We start from the raw sequence: 11,697 nt of genomic DNA, 5'->3' as shown, positions 1-11,697 counted from the left end.
GATCCTAAGCAAGATGAAACCAAGGTATGAGGCAATGGAAACAAAAGCAAAAGGAAGTGTAGAAAGGATAGCAATTTTGTCAAACCCAACAAAAGTAAAAGAAGACTATTGGATAGGCATGCAACACATCCTCACAAATTGGTTCCGCCTCATAGGAACTAAATATTGGTTCATGCTCTCAGTAGTTTATGGCCCGCACATCCCAATTGAAAATGAAAACTTCCTTCAAAGTATAAACACCCTAAACCAAATGCATGACGAAAAGCTATGGCTGAGAGCAGGTGACTTCAACCTGATAACATTGTTAGAGGATAAAAAATGAGGAACTAGAAGGAAGAAGCTAGAAATGGAACAATTCAGGGATATCCAAGAAGAGCTTCACCTAGTTGACATCCAAAAAATTAATGGAAGGTATACGTGGAACAATAGACGAGGAGGAAATAGGAAAATTGCATCTCATCTTGACAGATTTTTAGCAATAGAAAACCTCATCAACAAAGATGTTTACTATGATCCATCCATCCTACCATGCTTCAGCTTATATCACTAGCCAATTAGATTAGAAGTGGATATGAAACAAGGGAAAACAGAGAAACCCTTTAGGTTTGAAGCCTTTTGGTTAAGAGACCTGAACTTCATTGGGAAAACTGAAGGAATGGTGGAAAGAAAGTGAGAAAGAAGGTAGAAACCTAATGCATACTTTCCAACTCCGGCTCAAAGATCTTAAAGGTAAAATAAAAAAATGGAACAGGGAAGAGTTTGGTAACATACAACAGGAACAAGAATTGATTCAGGCTAAGATGAGGAAAGTGCAACAACAAATAATTAATGAGGGAAGATATGAAACCCTAGTAGAGGCAGAAGGACAACTGCTAAATAAATTAGAGGAAAGGAGGCAACAAGAAGAGATCCTGTGGAAACAGAAATAAAGAATCCAGTGGTTGAAGGAAGGTGAAAGGAATTCTAGTTTTTTTCACAAAGTGATGATTCAATACAGGCAACATAACAGGATCTTCTCCCTAGTGGACCAGGAAGGAAATTGCCTTATCCAAAAGGAAGATATGGAGAACTTGCTAGTTCACCATTTTCAAAACTTGATGACATAACCCAACATAGATAGGATGGAGAATATATCCAAACTAACTCAACATATTCCCCAATTAGTGAGCAGGGATTAAAACCTGGCCCTCCTAAGGGAAATCACCAAGTTCGAGGTGGAGGAAGTAATCAAAGGCTTTGCAAAAAACAAAGCACCAGGCCCAGATGGGTTCATAGCTGATTTATTCCAGGCTACATGGCTTTTCATGGGAGATAATATTGTGGAAATTGTGGGGGAGTCCTGACACAATAAAAGAATGCATCCAGCCCTAAATTCCACCTTCCTTGCCCTCATCCCCAAAACCGACCACTCGGAAGAACCACAAGGTTTCAAACCAATAGCTCTCTACCATTTAATATATAAAATTATGTCCACATTCATGGTGAATCACCTCAAAACTATCCTACCTAGCTTAATAGCTCAATAACAGACACCCTTTGTCAAAGGGAGACAAATAGTGGATGGAATTGTTATGGATCAAGAGGAAATACACTCCCTGAAGAGCCAAAAAACTAAAGGGATGTTGGTAAAACTAGGCTTATCGAAAGCCTATGACCGTCTGAGCTGGAAGTACTTACAGGGTATCCTAAAGGCGTTTGGCTTTGATTCAATATGGATAAGTTGGATAACGTCGATGATCTCGACCCCAGTATTCTCAATCCTCCTCAATGGGTCTCCTACTGAGGTGTTCAACGCAACCATGGGGCTTAGACAAGGTGACCCAATGTCCCCGTTCCTGTTTATATTGGCTGCTGAAGAGTTAGGAAGGTATGTAAAAGAAAAAGTGCAAGGTGGGAAATTTATAGGTCTCAAAATGTGGGGCAATGATTTTCCGTTAACACATCAACAGTTTGTTGATGGCATAATGATATTTGTGCAAGCAACCCTTAAGGAAGCCAGAGGCTCAATGGAAATCCTTATTGACTTCACGAGCGCTTCTAGGACAGAGATAAATAAGGATAAGTCGGATATATTTTTCTTCAATACTATAGTCCCATCTCAAGCCTTCCTAGCAAGAATTATGGGATCCCACATTGGCAATCTCCCTTTGAAATATTTAGGAATTTAGCTAAGTTCCCACCAAACCAGAATGGCGAACTGGAAGACTCTGCTGGCGAAAATCCAAGAGAGAATGCAGAACTAGACCTTTAGATCACTGAATATGCCAAGCTACATTATACTTTTGAAATCTATCCTTCAGTCAATTCTGATATACCAATTATCTAGTCAAGTTGTTCCCAAAATGGTGTGTTAAGGGATGTTTGACATTTTTTTAAAAATTATGTGGCAAGGGCCAAAAATAGAAAGTAGAAAAAAAAAAATGGGCCCTGCTATCATGGAACTGGCTCAGTAAGCCATTAAAAGAAGGAGGGTTGGGTCTCAGGGACCCGTATATTCTCAACCAATTCATGGGGGCCAAGCTATGGTGGCGATGGGTGTAGTTTTTAACCCCGTATAGAAATTACCTGCATACGAATTCTAAAACACAAAAAATAAACAATCCAAGAGAATAACACATAAAAAACATATACATAGAGATTTTCCCATGGATCCAAAAACTGGGACTACCAGATTGAATTTTCATTATGTTCCTTTCAATGTTACAATACATATATATACATGTCGAAGCATCCAATACCATAGACCAAAAACCATCGCACCCAAAACCATGTGCTAAAACCATACACAAAACCATAGGTAGGTTCATCCCACCTAACATAGGATCCCCTCAACCCCGCTCAAACCCCCTAGACAGGGAGGGCTGCCTCCCCCCGTGTGACCCCCCCACTGACCCCCCTCTAACCCCCTGGTTAACTAGGGAGGCTAGTCATGGAAAGAATATAACGCAACCCAACATTCTCCCACTTGTTGTTTTCTTTCCACAGGGGACCATAGGAGAGCTTAGTCATTTATCCAGCCCTGTAATGCCCATTATTTCTCTACACCAACAGAACTTCTTAGAGCTCACAGATTTTGTCAATGCATCTGCAGTGTTCTTCAAAGTGTCCACCTTTACCAGCAACACCCTTTTGTCTTTTATCATATCCCTCACAAAGTGATATTGAAATCAATGTGCTTTGTCTTGGAATGGTAAGCAAGGTTCTTTGCCAAGAAAATTTCACTTTGGCTATCACAATCTATTCTTATAGCTCCCTGCACTAACCCCATACTTGAACACAATCTCTACAACCAAACTGCTTCCTTTATTGCATGAGTGGCTACCATGTATTCTACCTCTGTAGTTGATAATGCCACTACATATTGCTTCTTACTCATCCAACTGACTGCACCTCCAAATAGGTTAAACACATACCTACTTGTAGATATTCTCTGATATAGATCTCCAGCCTCGTCTGCATCAACAAAGCCACGAACATCCAAAAATCTCTCCAATCATGGTCTTCCTTGGTAGCACAAACCATAATCACTAGTGCCACACAAATACCTAAAAACCCGCTTCACTCTTTCCCAATGCTCCTTCCCTAGTTTTGACATAAGCCTGCTCAATACTCCCACTGCATGTGCAATGTCTAGTCTAGTACAGACCATCGCATACATCAGGCTACCAACTGCACTTGCATATGGAACACTAGACATGTCCTCTTCCTCTTCTTATGTCTTGGGACACTATTCAACAAATAACTTTACACCTATAGGAATAGGAACCTTCATCGGTTTACTATCATGCATATTAAACCTCTGTAATATTGTCTTGACATACTTACTCTAGTTTAACTAGAGCTTCCTCTTTGCTCGATCTCTTTTATTAGCACCAAGATCTTTCATGTCAAATTTGGAGGACAATTGGGTCTTCAAATCCTGGATAATTTCTTTGTCATTTCCAACCAGCAACATATCATCCACATACAAGACCAAATAAATAAAACGGTCACCAATTAATTTAAAATACACATGGTGATCTTCTTTGTTTCTAGTGAAGCCACGTCCCCTTATAAATGTATCAAATTTCTAATACCACATCCTTGGTCACTATTTTAGCGCATATAGAGACTTCTTTAACTTGCATACCAATTCTTTCTTACCCTTCACCACAAAGCCTTCAGATTCCTTCATGTATATCTCCTCTTCCAGATCCCCATGAATAAATGTTATCTTCACATCCATTTGTTCTACCTCAAAATCAAAAGAAGCAACAGTAGATAAAAGTAATCTAATAGAAACTACCTTGGCAATAGGAGAAAAAATATCACCAAAATAAATTCTTAGCACATGGGAATAACCTTTTGCTACCAACCAAGCTTTGTATTTCTCCACCTTTCCTTTTGCATTTGTCTTCTTCTTGAACACCCATTTGCTACCAATGGGTTTCCTTCCAACCGGCAACTCCACTAGATCCCAAGCCTCATTTTTGTGCAAAGATGCCATTTCATCAACCATGGCCTCTTTCCAGAGTTTTCCATCCTCTGAATCTACTGCTTCCTTCACAGTTCTGGGATCATCATCAAAAGTAGATAAAGTAAAATTTGAACAAAAAGCAGATGGACTATACCTTTTTGTTTGCCTTCTTTCTCGAACCAATCTTCTCACAACCAGAGTTTGTGGTTCTTCATCTTTTGATTCCTCTTCTGTTGTAGAGTCTAATTCTTCCTCCTTTAGCTCAAACTCTATCTCCTCAAGTTCCTTTGATGGCACTTCATATTTAATAGCATCTTTCACCTCTCTGAACACCACATCTCAGTTGTACACAACGTTCCTTGTTAGTGGGTTCCAAAGCTTATAACCCTTTAAAGCATCCATATACCCAATAAAGATGCACTTTTCAGATTTACTATCCAACTTGGTTCTTTTCTCCTTTGGAACATGTACATATGCATCACATCCAAATATCCTCAGATGTGAAAGAGAGGGTTTCTTACCGGTCCATACCTCTTGTCGAGTCTCATCTTCCAATGCTGATGAAGGTGATCTGTTGATCAGGTAACACGCTGTATCCACCGCCTCTGCCCATAATTCTTGTTCTAACCTGGCACCACTAAGCATGCTTCTTGCCCTTTCCATCAACATCTTGTTCATTCTTTCTAAAACTCCCTTTTGCTCAGGTGTGTATGGAGTAGTCTTTTGTCGTGCTATACCACACTTCTTACAAAATTCTTCAAATTCCTTGTTGCAAAATTCTCCATCGTTATCTATCCTCAACACCTTTATCTTCTTCTCTGTTCGGTTTTCCACCAGAGCCTTATTAAACCTACCAAAGACTCCAAATTTCTTCTTGAGGAAATATATCCATGTATTCCTTGAGAAGTCATCTATAAATTATACATAGTACATAGACTTACCTAGTGATGGAACCTTGAGGAATCTTGCAGCCTATCGCCATCGATGGAGATTGGTTTATCACATAACAAGTTGTTGCCACCGCTTCTGTCCACAACTCCTTTTGCAACCCAGCATTACTCAGCATACTCCTTGCTCTCTCTAGAAGAGTCCTATTCATGCGTTCAGCAACTCCATTTTGCTGAGGAGTATAAACCGTGGTCTTATGTCTCTCGATCCCTGCATCCTTGCAATAGCTGTCAAAATCATTGGAAGTAAAATCACCACCATTGTCAGTTCTTAAACATTTTATTGTTCTACCAGTGTTGTTTTCTACCAATGCTCTAAACTACTTGAAAACTGAAAAAACATCAGACTTCCTTTTCAACATGTAGACCCACACTTTCCTAGAAAAGTCATCAATAAATGATACAAAATAAGACGAGCCACCATATGAGGTTGTAGGGGCTGGTCCCCAAACATCTGAATGGATATAATCAAGTATGCCTTTACTAGTCTGTTTGCCTTTTTTAAACTTTTGTTTACTTTGTTTTCCAAACAGATAATGCTTACAGAAATCTAACTTTCCAGACTTTAGATTTGGAAGTAACTTGCGATCAGCCAAAATTTTTAACCCTCTTTCACTCATATGCCCCAATCTTTGATGCCATAAGTGAATGGAACTACTGTCATGTTCAGACACCGTAGACACATAATCTGACCCTGTACTTCCTTCTAACTGAAATATATTTCCTACCTTCTTAGCTTTCATAACTAGTAAAATACCTTTGTAAATTTTCATTACTCCACCTTGAATTACAGTTTTATATCCATTTGAATCAAGTGCTCCTAATGAAATCAATTTTTTCCTTAAATCTGGTACATGCCTCACATCAGTTAACATTTTAGTTGTCCCATCAAACATTTGCATTTGTATACTCCCAATTCCCACAATATTACATGTTACATCATTACCCATGTACACAACACCATCATCAATTGATTTATATGTCTTAAACCAGTCTTTATGAATACACATGTGGTTTGATGCACCGGAATCTAACAACCAATGTTTACCATGATTTGACACATTAACTGATAATACTTCATCACTCATACCTGAACCTGATGCCGAACCTGTATCTGTCGTATTTGCCTCCTTCTTCTCTGTCAAAGAATCTGCTTTAGAAGTTTGCTGCTGTCGCTTCCAGCAGTCCTTCTTTAAATGTCCTGATTTGCCACAAAACCAACACTTTACCTTACTCTTCTTCCCTTTCGACTTTGAACGTGAGTCGCTCGGCCTACTGGAGCGTCTTTCTTTCGAACGACCTCTAACCATCATAGCTTCTAATGTAGAGGTTTCTGAATGCGACCTTCTCCTTGTTTCTTCCGATAATAAAGATGCAACTACATCATCAAACTCAATAGTTTCTGATGGACTAAGACTTATTGAAGTAACAAAATGATCCCATGATTCACAAACTGTACAATTGTCGCTTCAGGAGAATCCTATTGGTTAAGGATTTGGTCATGTACAGTTTCTCCAGTTTCGTCCACAAACCAGCAGCTGTTGTCTCTGACACGATATTAAACAGGACATCATCAGCCAGACACAGTCGAATAGCACTGATTGCTCTTTCATCCATCTCGGCCAACTCATTATCTGTGATGTTGTAACGCTATTTGGATTTTCCCAACAACGCCTTTGCCACACCATGTTGAACAAGAAAATCGTACATCTTCACCTTCCAGATCTCGAAATTATTTTTGCCATTAAACTTCTCAATTTCAAACCGGGCACTCTGAGTTTTCGCCATCTTGTATCAACCAAAAAACCAATAATCTCCAAAACCAACGTTTAAATACCAGCAATTAATGTATATAAATAACTGCCTATGCCTTATAGCCTTTGCTTTCAAAAAACAATCTTTTTCCTGTGCAAAATTACAGTACAAAAAAAAAAAAATTGAGTATCAAACTCCCAATCAGTGCATTGGAATTGAGTCAATTATGCACTCATGGTTTGCTCTGCTGGGTACTGAAAAGGCAATACGTAGAGCATACATATTTCTCTAACCGCAACTCAAAACTATCTATCTGATTTAATTGGCTATGGTAGATCCAATGGATTACAAAATTAAAGAAATATGAGAACTTCCCAACAACAAACTACCTTGCACGGAGCGGACAGCAATAGGAATGAATAGAATACAAAACGTCCCCCCAGCCACGCTCTCTACACAAAAAAAAACAAACTTCATGCAGTTTGTTCAAACCTCCATGCAGCTTCTCTGGTCTGCGCGCTGGTATGTTGGGCTAATATAGCAATGTACACAACGAACCTTCAACACTGTCACATATGTCCGTCACGCAGGTTTATATCAGCTCCATTAAGTGCAGGCTCCACGCAGCATTGACACGCACCAGCAATTCAATGCACTCCAGTACTGCTACAAAACAGCCTCCTTCCGCTGCACCATTCAACGCACCAGCACTCCAACAGTTCAATCACGCACAGTGCTGCATACGCAGGTCCACACGCCACTGATACGCAGGTTCACACGCACAGTGCTGCATACGCAGGTTCCCACTGCCACTGATACGTAGGTTTGAATAAATCGTCCTCCATGCAGCAATTGACCAGCAACGCACCAGCAAGGTTCACACAACCAGCGCTCCACAGCCACAACGCAGTTCCACCAACCCGACACCCCTCCGTTGCGCACTCTTCCAACCTCACTCTGATACCACTTGTTAATTTAACAATGCGCAACAAGATAAACAATATACACAGCAATTCAATCATACACAGAAGACACAGAAAATTAACGTGGTTCACCCAACCAATCTGGGCTATGTCCACCAAATGTAGGCATCGACAATTCTTTATTATCAAACAGGAGATTACAAAATAATATTTTCCTCACAAACTCTCACCCCTCCAAAACAATCCGTATGGATACCTGTTTTATAACTAAGAAAATCTAACTGCCTCATAAATCCTCTCACATCAAATATAGGATGCATTAACTCTCTCCCAACAACTTGGAACTAATCTAGCAACAAATTCCTATTGTTGTCACACATTAGAGATTTTTGCCTATTTTGTGAAACAGAAAATATCAACATACAGGTCCAAACACATCACTGTGCACAAGCTCTAATATATGTTTCGCCCTCTTACCACCAAAGGGGAAACTCAACCGATTATGCTTCCCTAATACACAATTTTCACAGAAATCAAAATACAAAGAGATATTATTCATACCTTCTACCATACCTTTACCATGAAGTATTTGAAGGCCCTTCTCTCCAATATGTCCAAGCCTTTGATGCCATAGCATGGTCTTTTCTCCAGAGACCACTAGATTTTCTGCTCCACTTTCAAGAACCACAAAACTATTGCACCCATTAATAACTATGCTACCTTGTAGCTTGTACAGAGTTCCAATCCAAACTCCTCGCATCAATACCAATGCTCCACAAACCATCTTGCAGGTATCCTTCTCGAACACTATTTTTACACTTGCATCATCCAGCTTACTTATAGAAATCATATTTCTAGCTAATGCAGGAATATGCAGAACACCTAGAAGTGTTCTAACCATTCTACCTCACAACTTCAACTTTACTTTTCCGTGACCGACGATTCTAGCCTTCCTATCATCCCATAAGAAGACATCACCACCATCGTATTTCTCATACTCGCACAACCACTTTCTATGGGGAGTGAAGTGAAAGGATGCACCTTAGTCAATCAAACATGCCTCATGATCTACATGTGTACTTGAAGAAGCAAAGTACACATCCCCACCTTCATCTGAGGTGGTTTTTGCCTCTACAGAAGGAGAATCATCATATCCCTTTCCTTTGTCAGGAGCTTTAGATTTACAGTCCCTTTTGTAGTGCTCTTCCTTTCCACATTTCCAACACACCACCTTTACAAGTTTTCCTGGAGATTTAGGTCTCCCTCTAGATTTAGATCTCCCACTCAATGACTTATTTTTTTTTGTTTTGGGACCATCCTCGTACAGACAAGTAATTACCATTCTGGCTCTCCATATTTTTCAGTCTTATCTCCTCCGTTAGAAAGGATGAAACTATTTCATCAAACTGCAAGGCAATTGCATTGCTACCTATTGCAATAACTAGACTATCCCATGAATATGGTAGAGAACACAACAAACTGATGCATTTATCTTCATCTGAAATTTTAATATCAATAGATAATAACTGACTTACCACAGTATTAAATGCATTTAGATGCTCTGTCACCAATTCTCCATCTTTCATTCTGATGTTATACATCTTTTTCCGTAGGAACAATTTATTCACTAGAGACTTAGTTGGTACAAAGTCCCTAACGTGTCCCACAAAGCCTTCATCATAGCTTCCCCTGATACATTCAGCAATATTGAATCTAAAACACATAATCGTATTGTGCTCTTTGCCTTCCGATCCAGCTTCTTCCATTCTTCATCGAACACTCTCGTTGGTCTAGTCCCTGGATCTACCACAATCCACTGATCTTTATCCACCAACAGATCCTCCATCTTGAGTTTCCATAACTCAAAACTCTGACCATTAAATTTCTCGATCTCTATCTTTCCACTGCTCGCCATCTTCTTTCACCACCAGAATCAATCCCGTGGATCTCCCACTGAATAGGGTTTATCACATGCCTGAGCAAAACCCCTCAGCAACAAAGGCATCCCCTTGAAGCCAAAACAACTCTGATACCAAATGTAGGTTTTAACCCTATACAGAAATTACCTGCATACGAATTCTAAAACACAAAAAATAAACAATGCAAGATCATAACACATAAAACACATATCCATAGAGATTTTCCCCTGGATCCCAAAACTGGGACTACCAGATTGATTTTTCATTATGTTCCTTTCAATGTTACATTAAAAATATATACATGCCGAAGCATCCAATACCATGGACTGAAAACCATCGCGCCCAAAACCATGTGCTAAAACCATGCACAAAACCATAGGTAGGTTCGTCCCACCTAATATAGGGTCCCAAAAAAAGTTACCCAAGGCGCTACCCCGGATCTCGTGGAGGGGGGCTACCCACCCCCCTCATGCATAATCGGTGCAACAAAGGGGGGGCTCCACCCCCCGTCTAATCCTCCAGTTAACTAGGGAGGCTAGTCATGGAAAGAATATAACACAACCCAACAACGGGTTTAGGGAGGAACAGATCTATGGAAGGAAATATGGGGGAGGAAATATGGAATGCCAAGATCGATCAAAGGAAGGCTAAGAGTCCAGGAAAACATCAAGGGATCAGCCATATGGAATTTAGCATCAAAAAATAGAGAACTGATAAGAACTCACAACTTCTGGGAAATAAGGGAAGGAGACAAAGCAAATTTCTGGAATGAGGCATGGCAGCAGAGAGAAAAACTACATAATAGACCTGATCTGGGGGCAATATATCAATTCACCAATAACCCTGCAAAACAGATAGTGAAAAACTTTTAGAGCCCGGACATGGGAGAACATTGGAGAAAATGAAAGCAAAAACAACATTGGCTGGGTGCTCTTGTATCCACCCAGTGGGAAACATGTGAGAAAGAGATCGAAACCCTGAAAATTGAAATATCGGAAGCTCCGATATAATAAGGTGGGGGTACAAAATCAAAGGGATGTTCACCATTCAAGAAGGCTACCACCTACAATCAACGCACCACCCACAACAAAGGCCACCTATATGGGATAGAATCTGGCAAGATAAATCATGGCTGAAAATTGCTTTCTTCCTATGGATAACTCGGCATGGTAGAGCACTCACTTGGACCATCGACCTGTAGTGCCTGTGGAGGACACTCAGAATCAATGGAACATCTAACGAACGTCTGTAGCTATAGAGAAATCCTCTAGCAAAACCATGAACATCTATTTGGTGTTGGTGACAGGGATCAAACAAGCATGAAAGAAATAATGGATAAATGGAGAAGAAAGCCTTACCGGAACCCCATTCTGAATCACGCTTGGCAAATATCATTAGGATTCTTACTCTGGGTAGTCTAGAAGGAAACAAAATAATCTTCAAAGGGGAATAGAGAACAACAACAAAATTATGGGGAATGATAGTCTAGAATATAAGAGAAACGATCTTAGCCGAGAACTGGTACACAGAGGACTGAGAAACCAAACCCCAAGAAGGATGAATAATGGTAGGAATAAGCCTGAAACCCAACATGCTGAATCTTAACTCGTGGAAACATAAATCACCTCACTGTGAGTCTTCAACCATTTTCATGCAGCCTCAGAAAGACTTCATTAAACTCAACTTTGACGGAGCTG

The sequence above is a fragment of the Pinus tabuliformis genome, chromosome 6 (genome assembly GCF_031772625.1).
Source record: "Pinus tabuliformis cultivar Carrire ecotype Pingquan chromosome 6, CPIR1, whole genome shotgun sequence".
Classification (NCBI taxonomy): domain Eukaryota; kingdom Viridiplantae; phylum Streptophyta; class Pinopsida; order Pinales; family Pinaceae; genus Pinus; species Pinus tabuliformis.
The sequence above is the reverse complement of the archived record's forward strand: the minus strand, read 5'-3'. Positions refer to the sequence as shown.